We start from the raw sequence: 19,511 nt of genomic DNA on the forward strand, positions 1-19,511 counted from the left end.
GTGTTTGAAAAAGCTCAGCGTTTTATCAAGACGTGGCTGTTAAAGTTTGTTGGCCTCAATGGAGGTTAGAAAAGGCACTACACACATAAGTTCATTGATTTGCAGCCCAATTGCTGCTGCCCCTCATAGCAGGGATCTGCGACAACCTGTGATGGTTGGTTTCCTGCCCAATCGCTGCTTGCAGAAGCCTGGGCAGCCAACCGTCATTGCCTCATCTCCTGCTGTAGGCTCTAAATCATCGCCCCATCTCTGCTGCCTTGGCCACCCCGATGATCATAGAGCCTTGCTTAACTCGCCTCCTAGTTTTGGCTGCATTAATGAACAGCAGTAACACGAAAAGCTGAACTGAAAAAAAATGGTTTGACTTGGTGTAGTTAGAAATAAAGTTACAACAATTGTGTTCTGGTATTCTTCTTTACAAATTGCTTGTGTGCGGAATATTTGCACCGAGCGGTTATTTCAGTTAATGTTTTTTAGCTAATACTTGATGGAACAACCTATGACATTTTCTCGCGAAACCGAGGAGGAATGTGTTGAGAAAACTAGACAGTCACTAGACTTGTGCCGTCTTATGCTCTCCCTGTGGGGAGAGTAATAGTCAATGCAAGAAAAAACGCAAAAAAGGACGATTTAGTGGAATCGTGTAGTGTCTTTACAATAGTCATCCAGTGGTGAGTCGCCTTGAAGTATACTACAACGTGAAGCTCGTACGGGGCTGCTATAAGCTGCTAGGGGAAGTTCTGGGGGTGTAATGTAAAGTTTACCTGCGAAGGATACCAGTAGTAGAAAGCCCATATTAATAACGGTGGTATATTGGCAAGCCAATGGTAGCCGATATTCGCCGTAAAGCGAATGCTGGCGTAATTATGGCATTTCATTGGCAACAAAGTGGCCCGGTAATGGTCCTATGTTGGATGTATGTTGGCAACTATATGTCGGCGAAAGGACGGGCCTTCATTGGCATATGTAGAGAGGGCCGGCGTCGGCTGGATATTGGCGATTGAAACGGCAGAACGTCAGCCCCAGGTCGGCTTGAACAGCGGTCCTACATCGAAGTTGCACTTGGCCGAGATGCCGACCTTGGGCCGAAATTGCGGCCGACATTAGCAAATACGGGTCCAAGATTGGTACAACGCCGGTGTGCTGCCTAGGCATGGTCACTCTAAACTGAGGTTGGCCACCTCAATTGAGGAAGGTGAACTCACAAAATGGCGGCTCCCACAACAGTGGTTGACAGTGTCATGGCTCCCATACAGGCCAAACCATCTTCCCAAAGGCGCGTCAATTGGTCCTTGTCGAATACAGAGAAATTGAATCAAATTGGGAAAATAATCTTCGCGGCCTGCGATCCAACTCGCGTAATGTGCGTATATGCGAAGAGATGAACCGCGACCGGAATACGCACTTGCCTGCAGGTGAAGTGTCGTTTACCGCCAAGCAGGTCCGGCAGAAGTTGAAAAATTTAATCAAGCGCTACCGGTAAGTACAGAAACTTTGTTACTAAGCTCGTTGCGATATTGTGTAGCGGGTGTCTGTGTGCTCTTAAGGTGCCTAGACATGTCCGCACCCCTGCTGTTGCAGCCACTGTCAGATGGTGCACGTAGGCCTAAATTTACGTGCAAACGAAGCTCCGACGTGCTTTTTGATTGGGCAAACCACATGAAACGCGTTTCTTTACAACGCCTTGCATCAATATCTTCTGGGTGACTTCAATTATCCGCTAATTGATTGGGTGATACTAGCATCTTCCTGTCATACACCAAACGAATTTATCAATTTATGTTTTGATGGGAACCTATTTAGAACTGTTTCTAAACATACACGTGGTACCCATGTTCTAGACCTTATTCTCATGAACGCTCCTGAAACTATAAATCATAGAACACGTCGATGGTTGCAGCGATCACCATAGGCTTCAAGTGACGATAAACATAACACCACCCACAGCAGGTCCCATAACTAAGCAAATTCGAAACTATAATAAAGGTAATTTACTGCATTAAATACGGAACTACTAAACATTTTTTTTTCAAAACACAATGTGGCCCTCGTTTTACAGTAGATCTGTGGAAGAGAAGTGGTGTTGTTTAAATTGATTTGTGCGCGTTGGTAGACAAATATGTCCCACTCGTTTCTGTAACAAACAATTACGGAAGTCCACCTTTTTGTACTGCCCCTCTTACACAATGCCTCAACGGAGGCCTGTAATGTATCTTTAAATAAATAAATAACTAAATAACGAACATGTGCGCCCTCACCATGGCAATTGTGGGATATGCCGATCTTCTCCTCGATGTCTCAGCCAACAGTGATAATGCCAATAATAAATACCTTTTCAGCTGCTGGTAATTGCTGCTGACTGTGAAGCAATAAAATACTTACAAAAATTAGCGTTTCCCTCGTGCTGGCTCGTGATTGCCCTTGTAAACACTGTTTTTTGATGCTTAAATAGGCATACAACGAAGATAAACCCACGCAATTAGCGTCAATTTCCAACCTTGCTTGTAACCTGTGTTATTTGATGCAGCTCCATTCCATCTCCAGACCCTCGTTCACCAGAACAAAATAATTGCGTAGACGCCAATGTATGCGAAAATGCTCAATAAGCTATGTTGTAGTAGTAATCGTGTACATTCTGAATGCACTTAATGTGCGTATGTATTGCATTGTCCCTCATTATTATTGCACGTTCTCTGCGGGCACTTTCAACTAGGCAAAAGTCTGATTTCATAACATCTTTGGACAAAAAGAAAACTGGAGCATTTTGATGCCAAGGCTTGTCTTGTGCATTAAACAAGTTTTTCTTGTTCTTTAGGACAAGAATTTTGCCAACAGACATCTTGGACATGGCCTAGGAGCAACAAAATGATCCTTGGATCGCCACAATTCTAAACTTTTTGTCAAGCCCACTGGCCACTCCAGCTCCACGAGTGCTACGCTACCAAGTGCAGCATTACGCTATCCGCGATGGTTTTATATACCACCGTAACTACGACAATGATGGCCGCACATGGTTATTGTTCGTGCCCCGCCATCTTCGTCGCGATCTGTGCTCCGCTTTCCACAATGACCCTCAGTGTGGTCACGGTGGCGTGTTCAAGACGTACACGCGCCTTCGCCTACGCTATTATTGGCGCGCAATGTAGAGCTTCGTCTGCAAGTACGTCTACTCATACGTCGCCTGCCAACGACGCAAACCAGTCTCGCACCTCTCTAGAGCACCTCTCCAGCCGCTTCCCTGCCCAGCCCACCCAATTGATCGCGTCGGCATTGACTTGTACGAGCCTCTACCATGCACTGGCACTGGCAACCACTGGATTGTCGTCACCGTGGATCACTTGACAAGATACGCCGAAACCGCTGCATTACCGGCCGCAACAGCCAAGGACGTTTCTTCGTTTATTCTACGCAGCTTTGTTCTCCGCCATGGCGCCCCTCGTGAACTGCTCTGTGATCGCGGCCGTGTATTTCCGACCGACGTGCTGCAATCACTCCTATCCGAATGCAGAATTATTCACCGCACCACTACTGCATATCACCCACAGACAAACGTATTAACGGAACAATTTAAGCGAATTCTGGGTGACATGTTGTCGATGTACGTTGCGTCAGAACACTGCAGTTGGGATGTTCATCTTTCGTTTGTCACATTCGCCTACAACGCCGCCTCCCAAGACATCACCGGATTTCCATCATTATTCTTGCTGTACGGCCGTGAACTCACTAGCATCATTGATACGATTCTGATATATCATTCAGGCGTCGACGAATACCAGCCTGTGTCTGTGGTGGCTCACGACGCCGAAAAATGCCGACAACTAGCCTGTTCTTTCACGTACGACCAACAGTGTCGTCAAAAACAGCGTCACGACACCGACATTACTCCTGACCCTTTCACCGTCGACTCTCTCATTTAGCTTTGGGCCCCACCAGTTGCTCCTTCCGGCCTTTCGTCTAAGCTTTTTCCAAAGTATCACGAACCCTATCGCGTGGTTGCGCAGACCTCTCCTGTTAAATATGTGGTGGAATTCGTTACGCCATCTTCTGACCTTCGTCGTCGGGGGCGAGAAACAGTCCACATTAACCGTCTCAGGCCGTAATATGACCCTCTGACCTCTCTCTAGGTCGTCAGGATGGCTACCTCTCGGTAGCAGGGGTTATTGTGAATGAGAAGATGGACACATGCGGAGGCGCATTGCCATCGCGTTGCTTGCTCGGCTGTTCGCTCACTGGCTACGCTTTGCCTGCTGCTGCTCCTATCTTTGCGGTCGCTGTTTACCTCAATAAACCCTCGTAACAGTTTCTTCTTTCTTTGCGAAGTCTATTTTCCTGACTCCTTGTAGTCAATTAGAAAGACTTTCGTCCCTAAAGTTATTAAATAAAATTACTGCCGCTGGTTATGATGACATTAAGTTAGAACCAAATAAACACGTCGAATTACTGTGGGGCCCACTGCAGCATATTCGCAATCAAGCTTTCGTCACTGGTACTTTTCCCGATGGTATGAAGATAGCTGAGGTCAAAGTCATACACAAACGTGACTCTCACAAAGGTTTGAAAAATTACTAGCCTCTTCCCGTGCTACCTTTGTTTTCTGACGTTCTGAAATCTCCTTTATTATCGCGGCTAATGAAGTTCTCTGGTGACCATCATGTACTTTAAAGGCAGCAATTTGGTTTTCACAAAAAGTAATCAACCGAAATGGCACTCTTGAATAAAAAAGAAGAGATTATTTAGTAACATTGATAATAAGCAATATGCACTTGCAATTGTTATAGACTTCAAGAAAGCGTATGATTAATTAGAGCATTTGATTTCGTTTCACAAACTCCCTTACTTTGGTATAAGAGGTACTGTAATAAATTGGATTTATTTATCCTTCAGGATACAAGTCATTAGTCTAAGTGGCTACTGTTCTCAATCTCAAAGAACGAAATATGGCGTTCTGCATGACTTTATTTTCCAGTCTTTATTTTTTTATTTTTTACACATATACCCATGTGAACATACCATGAACTTCCGAAATAATTCTTTACTCAGACGACACGAGTACGTTTTTTTAGATAAACATTAACTTCAACTTCAAAGTGCAGCTAATTGATGGCTAACGGAACTGTCACACTGGCTGCATCTAAACCAACTAAATATAGTAAAAAAACGAAATATATTATTTTCGAAAGCTGTCATAAGCCTGACACCCATATAGCCTGCAAAAAGTTTCAAAAATGCACAATCGAACGTATTCCTAGTTATAGATTTGTCGATGTTGTTTTCACATAAAATACGAGCTGGACACCTCACGTAAACAAGTATTATGCAACTTGTCCAGGTCCATCTCAATAACAAATAATGTTAGATGCTTGGTATCTAAATGGTTCAATTTGCAGCTATAATATACCCTTGTTTACTCCCAGCTGCAATACTGTCTCCTAGTCTGGTGTACCAGTACTCAAACAAACTTTGATAGATTATTTTTTTACGAATAAGAGTAGTTCATTCTAACAAAATACTAGAACAAAATGACCACACAGCGCAATTATTTTCCCAGCTTTCTATACTAGGAATTGATCAGGTTTCAAACTAAAACCAAGCATACATACACGTTGGCAAATTTTACATGACACCAAAATTCCTCCTCGATCATCGCCATTTGTCCATTCCTAATATCGCCTTAGGCACAATCTACTCAGAACGCCTAAGTTGCGAAGTAATTGTGGTATTCAGCCTCACGCCTACCTAGTGCCACAATTCTTAAATAACCACCAATAAATCGCCAATACCATTCAGGCCAAATATTCAACATACTACCTACGAAAAAAATAAAGAGTACATTTTTTGTTTACTCCTGATCCTTCTTTTTTGCTGTGCAATTGCCTTATGTTGTTTCTGCCTCCCATTTCTTTTCAATGTTTTCTTCCAATCAGGGCTCGTATAAAAAATTCATACTCGTGTCATTATTTTTGCGTAATAAACATAGCTATTTTACTTATAGTGTTTTTAGAGCCTGCAATCTGTATTATGACTACATTTTGTTACCTGTGTTGCGCATGCTCCGCAGTTTTTCACCCCTCGACAATGTATGGGTAGGGGGGCCTTGGTCACGCTGTTGTATTCTTCTTCAGCTCTTTCAACCAGGACAATGACTGTCTGAATAAAGTTAAATTTCAATTGAAATTTAATAGACTGTGAATAAACTTTAGCTGGATTCTTCGGACAGCTTGTTTAAAAAATTAGCTTAAGTTGACTCGGAAGATGCTACTCTACAGAAAACTATGCCACGAATAATACTCATTCAAAGTACCGACAAGTAGCCAGAATGTGCAATTATATCCTGTTGGAAATAAGAAGACTGCAAACGGTAGTGCATGCTTTTCATAATTTAGGCAGGATTATTTTTTAATATTGCGTTCGAGGTTCCAACAATCTGCATGTCATAAAGCCTGGCAGAATAGGCTTCGTGCGGTGCTATTGAGAACTTTCGTTTGCTGTACATGGTTTTATGCTTTTGTGTGCATCATAATTTGTGCTCAAGGCCACTCTGTATTATTTTATTATTTATCCGTGCTCTAGTTTGTGATGCCTAGGAGACAAAGGAGTTGATCCTCAGAATCAACTTTGCCTTCGTAACTAGTGCAACATATCGAGACACACGTGCTCTTAAGCAAGAATATGCAGTGAACTGCAGGGCCAAAACGTGTGCCACTGTCGTGCTCACTGTCCATTATTTACATCCGGTTGTGGGTAAAAATCTTTATAGTGCTCTTAGGTTCTACATTTATGAAGATGTTTCATGGTGCAATAAGTGTTACTCTCCATGATTGGACACTAATCAGTTAACTTTCCATTGAACGAAAGCAAAAACGTACCACTAAAACGGTTTTCAGTGCCTTTATTTGTTTTATGCTTTGAACCGTGTAAACACATTAAAAAGAGAGTTACATACAACAGAATGTGGTAGGCATGGGCTGTGAAACTGGGGTCCTATGCTGCAAAGCACACACAGCTCGAAACAAATATTTTAGGGGAACCTAGATTTATGTTGATCATACTGTAATTTCCGTCTTTTTAGCCTTTCTCATGACATACTTTTCATTCGTGTAAGACCTGTGACACTTAGTTCATGCAATGCTGCAAAAACAAATGAAATGAAAGATTGTCCAATTCATAGCGAACAAAGTGCAATCAACACCCCATCATGTAAACATTACTCATGAAAGTGGCGAAATGACTGATGATGCAAAGTATACCTTATTTGCATGCACTACAACACTGATTTATTTCTGAACTCTAACACTGATTTAGTCTGCCGAATTCAGATAATGAGGCATGCATTGTAAGACAATAACAGTCTACAAGAAACATGGTGTGAGAGGCAGCGTGCACCTCTTCAGCGCCTGTACTCCAACCCTATTTCAAAAACCATCGCCCTTGGGTACCACCGTTCAGAGCCATGCCTGTTTATGAGCCTGTATGGCGCTGGCACTAGCGCCTCCCAGCGCTGGTACTGGGATGCTTGAGCAGCAGTGTCCCAGTACTCTGCGCAAAATGGCTTCAAAGGGTTAAGGCGGGGGTGCCCATTCACCACAAATAAATAAATAAATAAATAAGTAAAATACCCCCAATCAAGTAAAAATAAAAAAGTGCAAAAAATAAAATGTCTCCGGATGAGATTTTACTTCGCCACCTTCCGATTTTGATCCAAGTACACTAATCATTAAGCCACGCCAGGACGTGCTTGTTTAGTTGCAAATGGACTATTTATTCAAACATAGCGCCGTTCGACTTCATGTTTACAAGTTGCATGGTCAAGATGTACGTGATATTTCTTGCGAAGTAAGAATTGCGTCTTGATTCGACAGTGACGAACGGCTTCGGGGCACTGAATGATGTGCGGATAATAGCAAGAGCGCAAAGCTTTTAAGCTTTTTGAAGCATCCACATTTTAACTCTGAAAAAAAAATCTAATTTACTGGAGGACCAGCAACAGATTGTCGGCTGTTGCTGCCGTCAGTTTTTTTTTTCTTTGATAGTCGGTTCCTCCACTTGCTACTGGTCAACATGTACAGGTGATTTAAAATGACTTGTTTGGTAGATATGCACGCGCACGAGTGAATATTGAGTATTCTTTTGCGCAAGCGACTATTTAGCAGTATACATCTGGCGTGCCAGATTACATAGTTGCATGCAGTTATACCGATACCTGCAACTAAGAAACCGCCGAAGAGAATACTAATGCAATCCGCTGAAAAATTATGTCCATGTGTTAGTTCACTAACGCGTACTAAATTCCCTACTAAAAATTGCGTGTTTTTATATACGAGTCAGAGAAGTACCGGCTACTGCACTCAGAAGAAAGCTTTCAGTGACAGCCTCCGTTACAGAAAACACGACACATCGATTATTGTCGCTCCTTGTGCTGGCACCGCACACGCGGAAAAATGGTTTTGTTAGGCTCAGAGATGTTTACACTATACTTTACAGTCATTCTTACACTTTAGAATGGAGCCTATCCAAAGTAAAAAGCGGCGGCAGCATAACACTGACGCGGACGGCACGATAGGCCTCGCTGGGACGGGGCACTGGGTAAGACCGCTTTCGTAGCAGCTGAGTTGCGATGCTTGAAGTTTCTCCATTTGAGCTTCGCAACATTTCTAACTGTTACCTACACTGTACCTCAAGTAAGTAAAAGGCCAATCATTGCCAGGCATGCATTTATGAAGTGGAGATACCGAGCGACAGTCGGTATCTAGCCTCCTAGCCTACGCTGGCAGTTTACAATGGCCATGCCAGTGTACAGATATATGCAATTTTATCAATAACAACAATTAAAAAATGCCCAAAGAATTACTAATGCAATCCACTGAAAACGTACGCCAGAGAGTCAGTTCAAGAAGGCGTACTGAATTACCAATTTTAAATTGCGTGTTGTTACATACCAGTCGGAGAAGTACCGGCTAAGTGCGGCCGGCAGCATTCGGTGACAGCCTGCGTAGCTGAAAGCGCACTTGCTACTGGACGCATCGATCGTAAGCGCTCCTTGTGCGAACATCGACACAAGGCAAAATAGTTGATTCAGGTTCATGTATGTCTAAACTATACTTTACAGTTATTCTCACACTCTAAAATTGTGTGTACACGAAGCATGAAGCGCCGGTAACCTATACACACACGCGGCCAGCACGATGATGCTCGCTGGGTCGGGTTTGCATGGGTAAAACCGCTCGCGACGTGGTGAGTTGGGATGGTTGAAGTTTCTGCACTTGAGCTTCGGAACATTTCCAACTGTTACCTGAAGTAAGCAAGAAGATAAGCTTGGCCAGACATTCGTTTACGCGGTGTGGCGGAATCGAACGACGGCTATTTCTCTCGTCTCCGCTGGGAAACCTTGCGAAGCGATCGAGAGAGCTCATTTACGTTTCGTCAACTTGGTGGCAAAAAGCAATTTTCTTTTTCTGTTAGGAGTGGCGTCAAGCTCCAGGCTCATAAACACTGCAACTTAGAATTGTTCCAGCAATACACGGCTGATGCGAATATGGTCGGTATACGCGGGGGCATATGCGAAAAAGGCGCAAAATATTTGCCTCGATACCTACGTGCACCAGAAAATGTACGTATGCTCGGTATGTGTTAAGGAAGCACCTCTCCGTGCCGTCGATGCAAGTGTTTTACATTCAATGACACCGAAACATACCATGGCACACGTATACAGTAAAGTGTACACTGCGCTGATAGAAACAGTGCGTGCTCCAGTGTTCATTAGCGTTTCGAGTGAAAAATCCAGCGCTTCGCTGTGTGCACCAACATCACAGCGGTTAAGCCAGCGCCCCTACCAGTGCGACACAGCTATTTCTCAGTGCACCCAGCGAAGTGCAGTAAAGACCAGCGTATACCAGACCAATAAAACGTACTCGCCGCGTGCTGGGGACGTTGTTTTTTGCTATAGGGAACACACCTAAAAAAGGGCGACTGTCACAGTCAAGACTAACGATATCAGTGTTTCGGATTAAGGAGTAACCTGACAAAGGTAGAAGATGGTACTGATGCTTTTTTTGACCATCCGGTAATGGGATGAGCCAAAAAGAGCAAAAGTTTTTGTTCTCACATAGTAAATAGGCCACAATGTTTTGTTTGAATTAAAGAAAAATCTGTCCACGAACTATTATCATATTTTAGAGACGTGTTGTTGCACATAGCCAGTAATTTTAGGGACAATGCTTGTTGTGCATAATTGAAAAATATTACCTACTCATTGATCTTTGCAATGAAATGAGTTGAACAATACATGCATCACAACTATTCTAAGTGATTTTCAGCAATACAGGGAAAGTGACACCAGTTTCTTTGTCTTAAAAAACCCCTCTATCTGTAACATAGAATCAAAGCACCTGAAGAATCCTATTTACGCTGCTTGTATTGTTGTGATCAACAGATTATGTCTATCCGCCTCTGAGAGGCATCAGACAATCAAAAAGCAACAGCTCAGCCTGCTTTCAGTAATGAAAGCGACACATTTAAAATGAGTTTGGTGCTTTTCATTACGACAGATTTATTGTGAATAGTTTTGTTACAGCCGTATTAGCAGTGCAGTATATATTTCAGGGGGTTCAAGATAGCTGGCATTAGAGCAACAAAACCGAGTTATTTTCGATTTTTTCATTGTGGAATTGTGTAAGCCATCCGACAAACATGTTGCATGCGTGTGGAAGGTAAGAGGTATAAGCAAGCTCTCTTCTTTTCTGAGCGAAACTTGAATCTCTAAATATTTGCTTGAAGGCCACCTAAACCAACTCTGATAGTTTCTTTCACATTTAAATTAAACACATGGATCGAACTTTGAATGTCACCACGAACAACAATGCCAAACGCGACAGCACTAAAAGCAGCAGACACCCTAGAAACAACCTCTTCTCTCGTATGAAACTTGGCAGTGCTTAGCCTTTTACTGTTTACCAAAATGTCAACATTTTCACCTGCTCATCACCCGCAATGCCTATTCACGTCCGATAACCACTCTACCTACTTACACGGTGAGAAGGCGGGGGCGTACTTGGCTTGTCGGAGAGACAAGCTAACAAAATTTGATGGTTCTATTTATGCACCAATTCAATGACAACTACAACTAACTTTTGCCTTCTAGGTGGTTTCAAGGCCGTTGAAAGTGGCAAGCTTGAGACATCTGGATTTCTTGAACACGTGAGAAGTCACGATCACATGCGGCTTGTTGATGCTGTTTTATTGTACGTCATCTGGCTTCATTGTAAACGTAACCGCCGATAACCATCGATGCGGAGCAAGATGGCACAGCCCTTGCTGCCATGACTGCCCGCTTCAATCCTAAGTGATGCTTTCTACTAGACCACTTTCATCACAGCCAAAAATTAATGTGAAATCAGTTATAGCTATCAGCCACTTACGGGTAGAACAAAGCATTATGTGTGTTTTGTCATTATGGAGATTATTTGTTTGTTTGGTCACACCTATAAGGCCTCGTTTCAAAAAATGTATAACTAAAGTATGAACCAATGGAAAATAATCACAAATACATTTCTGACGAAGAATCAGCATACTAATATAAAGCAAACAGAAGTTGAACTTCACGAATTGCAAGCCATGAGAATGTCAGGATGGTGTCATCAATGGAAGGTGGAAAGCACTTGCTTCAAGCGTGGCTGCGACGTTTTTTTTCTCTGCATTGCAACCAGCTTGCTTTACTCACGCAACATGACTGCACAGATGCCACGAGAAGACCGAACAGTTGATGCGGCGTAGATGAACGCATGTTCAGGGCTTTTCGTCCTTCCTACTGGCAAACAGCTCTGCAGCCCTTATACTGCTGCAGCTAAATGGTAAAGTGAGCATAGTTTCCCTGATGTTTAGAAGTCACAGACATACATGCATACGCAGAAATATTTCACAGGGAGCCTGGGCCTGCAGGGGTGGCACTTAGGCGGCTAATTTGTTGCCTCAGTCAGTGGAGCTGACAATCGAAACAAGTACTGTGGGCTGTAGTTGTTGCATACAATGCAAGGCAAAGTTGCAATCACAGAAATGTGGTGACAGTATCGCCGAAAGACTGAGGGTAACCAATTCAAGCATGACAAGACACAGAAACAATCAAATAAATGCTATTGTGGGTGACTATCAACCGCAAACATGCACTCATAAGTCGACTCCTTACCTCGAATCACGCTTTGAGTTTGATGCAGAGTGTGTAATAGGAGTAACATATTAGGGAGTCACAATCCAAGTGATACCGGTTGAAGAAAACATTGCCGATTCTGAAGGAGCTCAAAGTGAAAAAAATATTTCTTGAGTGAGTCCAAGTGAAATTCACCTTTTTGTCGACATATTTTTTTACCCACTGAACTTAAGCATCACCCTCAGCGTTGTGTCATTTCACAGTTGTACTCACACCGGCTCACACACACTAAGAAGCACTAGAATTCATACGCCAGCCGAGCATTTATTCATTAGAGACTTGACGTACTGGCGAAAAGAAAAACTATATGTATGTCGTAACCTCTCGCACCTCGGTAATCTTTTTCCCAAGAAGATTTTGATCAAAATATTTTTCAAGTCTTTTTAATGTCTTCCCAGAAATAATACAACTGATATCCCGTACTTGAAGGTATGTGATCAAACATTGTCTAGTAAAGCTCCGAATACATGATATATTGGTAATAAAGAGCATGGATACCATGGTTGAAAAAAACAATTATTTGGTAACGAACTCGTGAGTTGGAACACTCAGACTGAAATAGAGCCGGAAGTCTGGGCGAGTTCAAGTCAGTGATATTTTTGTGAGCTCGAGTTTGAGTGAATCTCAAAGGCAAAATATATTTCATGAGTGAGTCAGGGTGAGTTCAACATTTTTCGTCGGCGTACGTGCACAGACAACCCCGACAAGCATCATGTATGTCCTCGTTGCTTCATTTAGGTAGGGAAATCATACTTGCCTTTCAGAATTTCGCTGTTTTGGCACCTCAGTTTCGTCCACGTACACATGTAACTAATAAAATACTGCTGCGACATTGACATTTTATTGTCCCCCACTTGCAAGGTGCGTTTTTATTGCAGCGTTCACTGTTTCTTAAAGTGAGTCACCGTACAAACATGCAAAAATATAAAATAACAATTACTGGAAAGTAGAGTGTCTGCACAAGCTTTCTTATGTGACCATGATGCTATCGGCCACAACTTTTCTCGTAGACTATTGTACCAAGCCATTTCTCTTGTCTTGGCCTAAATCTATCTGTGACTTCAATGTTCTCACGTAACAAAAGTCATCCGCAACACAAGTATTTCACCATAGTCCTAGGCGTCGACATATTACCAGAAGTCCACGTCACAATGCAGTCTGCTGCATCAAGTTCGAATGGGTGAGCCAACATAGATTTTTTTGTTGTATTGCCAACCCTTGTTTCAGGAAAGTGGTGTTGCAAACACACTTGCTGACCTTGTACTCTCCGCTCAATAGTTCCTCAAAGATTGCAAACTAGATATTGTCACAGTGATCATACCAGTATACACTGCAAGCGTGTTTTCTGGAAACTAGCACCCGTACTACCAAATAAGCTTTGTGAAGTCACTGAAGAAGCCAAAATACTTGATGTTTAGGTGGACTACTACCAACGCAGATACACTGCAAGCATAGTTTGCCTACCGGAAACTGTCGAGTACAGACGGGACTGTTGTTCGTACTGCTCATGTACTCAAGCCATAAACCATGGCACTCAACCAATAAGTCCTTTATCTTGGAATTCTCATTAAATCACAGGGAACGACAAAATTTTTCAAAATTGTCAGCTCTTTCTTCTCCGCAATTTGTGCAGTGAGTGTGCACATTTGCGCTTTTTTATTACTTTTTGTAGCTGGGAACGAAAATTTCTGAAAGTAAGTATTCAGTGAATGCATTCCTTAAGAAAACCCATTACACCTCACGCTTCAGTTCGTTTATTGAGAGAAAAATAACCTTCCTGTACAAAAGCGTATGTGCTTGTATAGAGTTAGCAGAATATCAATATTTATGTAACTGATTGCACACCAATATTTCAGCGAAGACAATAGTAAGACGCTGTGTGCCTCTTCATTTGAGTTTGTGATTCAGAGCACATTACTTCGCGTGCATCAGCTCAGACAATTTCAGCCCTTCATTGCATCTTGTGTGTGTCGTGCTGATCGATATGTTTAGATATTAAGGGAAAGAACGCCTTTAGCAAGAGAAAATCTCTGAGGAAATAAAAGAAATGACAACGCACCACATGCAATTGAAAACAAAAACAAGTAATTCCTAACTATCGTATGGATTGCTTCGGCGTAAATTATTGTTTGCAAAAGAAAAGATCCACGTCTGTAATAAAAAAAGAGTGCCACAAGTTTGTAAAATTATTTCGAAACAAAAACTAATGGCTTATTTTGAAGAACAACTTGAATGAAACAAGCTAAATATGTTAAAACAAGCTTTCTGTTCCTTTTTTTGTTTTAGCACACGACAGACTTTCAGTGCTTCTACCAAGGACGTAGTAATGCGGCTTTTCGTTAAACATTTGCCACCTCCAGTAGTTGTATGTGTTTCTCAATGAATCAGAGGATGTCTGTAAAGCAGCATCACTTCTACGAAGCGCAGTGTTTTATCTTCTAAGGCTAGCTTTTTTGATGCGTTGAAGCAAAGGGAAGCTGCCGTGCTCAGCTGATTTTGCCGGCATGCTCGGCACCACCTGCCCCGCCGTGCGCATTAGCCTCGTTCTCCGTGCAGCCTTCGTGGTGTACTCAATAGAACACAGCTTGATGCCTGGGTTAACCGGGTGTCACTCAATATTCGCATGATAGCCGACTAAGTTACAAGAAGGCTTCAACAAACAAGCTTCAATTGCTCAAGCTTGTGTGCAAGTGGGAAAATTCCTGTTTTTAGACACGTTTCATCGGCTATTTAGAGTGAAAAGATACCATAAAAGTGTGTGGCGTAGGTGCAGTCACAAAATTTATGTCCGCATTATTAGGTACAATTGCATATCGCACCACAGTAAACCTTGAAGGTAGCTGTGTGGCTTGTTCGTCTATTAAAATAAATACCACTTACCAGTGATAAGCAAGTGGCTTAGGAAGCTGACGCAGCAGTTTTGCAGCTGCTGGTAACTGCATTTGACATCGGGTGCCAACAGCTTCCTGCCCATGTATCTTGTGTTTTTGCTATTTTTTAAGAAGTCGGGTGCTGAAACTACAGAAAGTGAATATTGTCACCAATCTTGTCTCACTCAAGGAAACCTTCCGCAGAACTGCTCGTCAAGCTAGGACAAAAAGAAAAACTGCTCCAACCCAACCTCTTCGTCCTCTTCCACACGAAAACCACGCGAATTCATGCGGCATTAAAAAGCGGCTCAATCCCAACCTCTTCGTCCTCTTCCACACGAAAACCACGCGAATTCATGCGGCATTAGTCCCCCCTTTTAAAAAGCATCGACTCGATGCTTCTAAATAAAAAGAAGAAGAAAAAAAAAAACCCATAATTAGAACACGCGTTGACGCAGAGAATGACAAAGTGAGTGCCAGGGAAAACAAAGAGGGCGCACAAGCACTTGGACCATGCGCGAACACAACAGCACCAGTGGAAGAGTCAAGAAAAAAAAAAAACACCACATGAGATCACTGTCACGTTTGCGAAGTAACTCGCAAGCACAGAGACTATTGTGTGTAGTACGGCTTGAGTCGTACGACATGCACAGTTTCGGGCCGATGTTGTCGACGTGACGACACTGTGCCGTCCGGAAGTACTTCGTATGTAAGGTCACTCACACGTCGGATAACCTTGTATGGTCCGAAATAACGGCTCAGAAGCTTTTCAGACAAGCCTGGTCGTCGGACAGGAGTCCACACCCACACTCGTTCACCCGGGTGGTATGCGACGTTTCGACGGCGAAGGTTGTAACGTCGTGCATCTGCGTCTTGTTGGTGACCGATGTTCACGCGAGCCAGTTGACGAGCCTCTTCGGCGTACTGCGTGTATTGCTCGGCTTCTGGAGAAAGAGCATCGCTATTATCGTACGGCAGCATAGCGTCAAGCATCGTTTGTACGTTGCGTCCATAAACAAGGTGGAAAGGTGAAAATCGGGTTGTTTCCTGCATTGCCGTATTGTATGCGAACGTGACGTATGGGAGGATATCGTCCCAGGTTTTGTGCTGCACGTCCACGTACATTGACAGCATGTCCGCTATGGTCTTGTTGAGCCTTTCCGTCAGTCCATTACTTTGTGGGTGGTAAGCCGTTGTTTTTCGGTGACTCGTGCAGCTCAGTCTGAAAATGTCCTCTAGCATTTGTGCCGTAAATGATGTTCCTCTATCCGTAATCACACATGACGGCGCGCCGTGCCGGAGGACGATGTGCTGCACGAAGAACTTCGCCACTTCAGACGCCGTGCCGCGGGGTAATGCCTTTGTCTCAGCATACCGGGTCAAGTAATCGGTTGCCACTATAATCCATTTGTTACCAGTGGCCGACAAAGGGAAGGGTCCTAGAAGGTCCATTCCCACGAGGTCGAAAGGTGTCCGTGGTGGTGTAATAGGGTGGAGAAGGCCCGCAGGTTTCACGGGTGGCGTCTTGCGACGCTGGCACTCGCGGCAGCCTTGCACGTAGCGGTGTACACTGGTCGAAAGTCGTGGCCAATAGTACTGCTGGCGCACTCTGGCGAGAGTCCGCGAGTAGCCCAAGTGTCCCGACGTGGGCTCGTCATGGCACGCGAGGAGGATGTCATCCCGCATGTCGGCTGGTACAACGAGGAGGAAGGCTTTGTTGCTACCTCGAGCATTTTTCTTGTAAAGAATGCCCCTCCTTAGACAAAAGGATGACAATTCGCGAGCGATGCGCCGAGGAGTGTGAGAATTTCGGCCTTCTAAGGAATCAATAATAGGGCGCAATTCCTGATCGGCTCTCTGTCTAGACATAAAGTCAGAATCACTGAGGGCTCCGAGAAAACCATCAGCATATTCCGAGTCCATATCAGGATGTCCCACGGGTGCTCGAGAAAGTGCGTCGGCATCTTCGTGCTTGCGCCCAGACCTATACACAATCATGATGTCAAACTCTTGCAAGCGCAAACTCCACCGAGCGAGACGACCAGACGGGTCACGGAGATTGGCCAGCCAACACAGCGAATGGTGATCGGTCACCACCTTGAAGGGACGGCCGTAGAGGTAAGGTCGAAACTTTGCCGTTGCCCACACGACTGCGAGGCATTCCTTCTCTGAAGTGGAGTAGTTGGCCTCGGCTCGAGAGAGAGTACGACTGGCGTAAGCTATGACATGTTCTACGCCGTTGTGCCGTTGTACAAGGACAGCGCCAAGTCCGACGTTGCTTGCATCCGTGTGAACTTCGGTATCAGCGTCCTCATCAAAATGCGCAAGAACAGGTGCCTCTTGCATTCGCTGCCGTAACTCTGTGAAAGCTGCTTCTTGCTCTGTAGTCCAGGCAAACGGTACATCATCTCGGGTGAGTCGCGTGAGCGGTTCGGCTATCGTCGAGAAGTTGGTAATGAATCGGCGATAATAAGCACACAAGCCGAGAAAACGCCGTACCGCTTTTTTGTCTGACGGCACAGGAAAGGTGGCGACTGCTGCAGTTTTTTCTGGGTCAGGCCGCACTCCATCCGCACTCACAACATGTCCCAGAAATTTCAGCTCATCGTAGCCGAAATGGCACTTCTGGGGTTTTAGCGTGAGTTCGGCCGAACGAATAGCTTCCAGAACCATTCTTAGACGCTTCAGATGTTCTTCGAAACTCTCGGCAAAGATGACCACATCATCAAGGTATACAAGGCAGCTTTGCCACTTCAAGCCAGCGAGGACGGTATCCATCATTCGCTGGAATGTTGCGGGAGCCGAACAGAGGCCGAAAGGAAGAACTCTGAATTCATAAAGCCCATCGGGAGTTACAAACGCTGTCTTCTCTCTGTCTCGCTCATCGACCTCTATCTGCCAATAGCCGCTCTTCAAATCTATCGATGAAAAATACTTCGCGTGTCGTAGCCTGTCGAGAGAATCATCAACCCGTGGAAGCGGGTAGACGTCTTTTTTGGTGACGCTATTGAGTTTCCTGTAGTCAACACAGAATCGCAGCGTTCCGTCTTTCTTCTTTACTAGAACGACTGGCGAGGACCACGGGCTGCTCGACGGTTGTATCACCCCGTCGTCAAGCATCTCCTTTACCTGCGTCTGTATAGTCTCGCGTTCTTTAGCCGAAACACGGTAAGGTTGCTGGCGGATTGGGCGAACATCATCGTCGGTAATAATTCGGTGCTTTATGAGGGGTGTTTGACCGACTCTAGATGAAGAGGCGAAGCAAGATTTAAATTCCTTCAGCAGGGTATGCAGTGCGGCCTTCTTCTCGTCCGAAAGCTTCGAACTGACGTCGATGTGGTCCAGAAACTTATCTCCATCAACCATTTCCTCGGATGCGAAGCACTCGGTGACATCCGCTACACGGTCTCCGAAGGCCACGGTGGTGCCGCGGAAAAGATGTCGGTGCTCGAAGTTAAAATTTGTGACGAGTATCTGCGACCGTCCGTCACGCACACGCAGAATGCTTCGCACTGCACACACACCTTGAAGCAGTAAAAGGGATACGTTGCTCTCGGCGACCACGTCACCGTCTTGGAGGTCTTCACAGGTGACTTCTACGAAAGCAGTCGCTCGGGGAGGCAACGTCACGCTTTCGTCGGCAACACGCAGCGCAGGTCTACGACAGCTATCAGCGCCTCGATCGGTTGCAAGTTGCGTCGAGAAAGTCACCATTCGCTCGCGGAGATTTATGATCGCGCCATTCTCTCGAAGGAAGTCCATTCCAAGGATGAGCTGACGAGAACAGTCGCGTAGTACGAGGCAGGTTACCACAAACGTTGACTCGCGTATTTCCACTCTTGCGGTACAGCGACCCAATGGAGTAATAACGTGGCCTCCAGCAGTGCGAATACGCGTCCCATTCCAAGGTGTCATCACTTTCTTAAGACTGGTTGCCAATTTTCCGCTCATAATAGAATAATCTGCACCTGTGTCCACCAATGCGCTGACCTGAAGACCGTCTATCAGCACGGGAATGTCGAGTGAGACTCGGCCACTGGGTTCAGACGCACAATCCGGCATTTCTCTCGCACTGCACTCAGACGTCAATTCAATGTCTGCAGCGTTTTGTGGAAGCGTCGATAGGAGGTCTTCCGCACTTTTAGTCCCAGCGACCTCGCCCCCGAAGGTCGCTGCCTTCAGTTTTCCCGACGAGGGCTTGGGGAACGTCCCCGTGCCATCGTACTGAGACGTGGTCCAATAGCTGCGGGTCGTCGTGGAGATGGAGACCGCGATTGACGCCGTGGGAAAGGCAGACGTTGCTGCGCGAGGTAGTCCTCAATTTCTCTTGGCCTCTGACCAACTAGGGGACGAGGCGAATGAATAGAGAAACCGCGCAGTCCAAGTTGTCGGTATGGACATTCCCGGTAGATGTGACCGGCTTCACCGCAATGGAAGCAGAG

This window comes from Rhipicephalus microplus, chromosome 4, assembly GCF_043290135.1.
Source record: "Rhipicephalus microplus isolate Deutch F79 chromosome 4, USDA_Rmic, whole genome shotgun sequence".
Taxonomy (NCBI): domain Eukaryota; kingdom Metazoa; phylum Arthropoda; class Arachnida; order Ixodida; family Ixodidae; genus Rhipicephalus; species Rhipicephalus microplus.